Genomic DNA, 1,095 nt, shown 5'->3' with positions numbered 1-1,095 from the left:
TGGGGCTCTACCTCCTTGGAGATTCTGATTGTGTAGGCGTGATAGAAGGCCTGGGAATCAGGTTTACAGAGCTCACCACAGTGATTCTGATAGTTTCAAGAAACACTACTACAGGGTAACAATTCTTTATTGCAGGGGTTCTCAGCCACTGCAACTTCATTGCGTCACCCGGAGCACTTAAAAAGATGCTGAAGCCTGCGTCCCTTCTCCAGAAATTATGATTTCGTTGGTTTGGGGTATGGTCTGGGCATTGGGATTTTAGAAGCTCCCCCAGTAATTCTGATATGTGGCCAAGGTTGAGACCACTGCTCTAGTGTATTCCTGCTAAGAAACACATGGAGGATTTGTTAAAATGCGGATTCTTGGTTTCAGCTTAGAGCTGCGTAAACAAACTCTTAGGGCAAGAGAGACAGTAATCTGCATTATTAGTCAGTGGCCTGAAATGTTAGTCTTCACAAATAAATCATGAGAATCCTTGCTCCAGGGACACCATAGAATCCCTAATTGAGTAAATATTCTCTGACTGCACCTCTCACCTATTTTTTATAGCGGTTTCCTTTGTTATCTCATGGAATCCCCTGCATACTTTTGTGAAGCAACGTGGGTAGATATTATCCCCATTTTATAGATGAGGAAACTGAGATTCAGGGACGTTTTCTCTCTAACAGTGCTCTTGGGGATTATAAACAGACCAGGCTCATGTTCATCCCTGAAAGGAAACCATACTTTAGTGGGGGACATAAGATGGAAACAGGAATGCAGATGTAAAGAAAGGTAGTACAAATTAAAAGCAAAAAGAAAACCCAGAAAGAAGGGTTGTGAGAATTTGTCATGAGGAGGGACTCTGACAAGGCTCTTTGGAGGGGGTGGCCCTGGCTCCCAGATCTTGGAGTTGTAGTTTCCTTTCAGGGTCTGGATGGAGGGTAAATGATGATGGCCTCGCTGCTGGTTCTCTTTATTGAATTTTCATAGTTTTGTATAACCCAGTCTGCATAACTTCCTTTGTGCTATTTTTCTTTTTATCATATTTATAATATATTCTGTTTTTCTTTTGAGATCTTTCTGGCTGTTTAATGAAAATATGGTTTGTCTTTG

Source organism: Hipposideros armiger, unplaced genomic scaffold (assembly GCF_001890085.2).
Source record: "Hipposideros armiger isolate ML-2016 unplaced genomic scaffold, ASM189008v1 scaffold_902, whole genome shotgun sequence".
NCBI lineage: Eukaryota > Metazoa > Chordata > Mammalia > Chiroptera > Hipposideridae > Hipposideros > Hipposideros armiger.
This window is presented reverse-complemented; position numbering follows the sequence as displayed.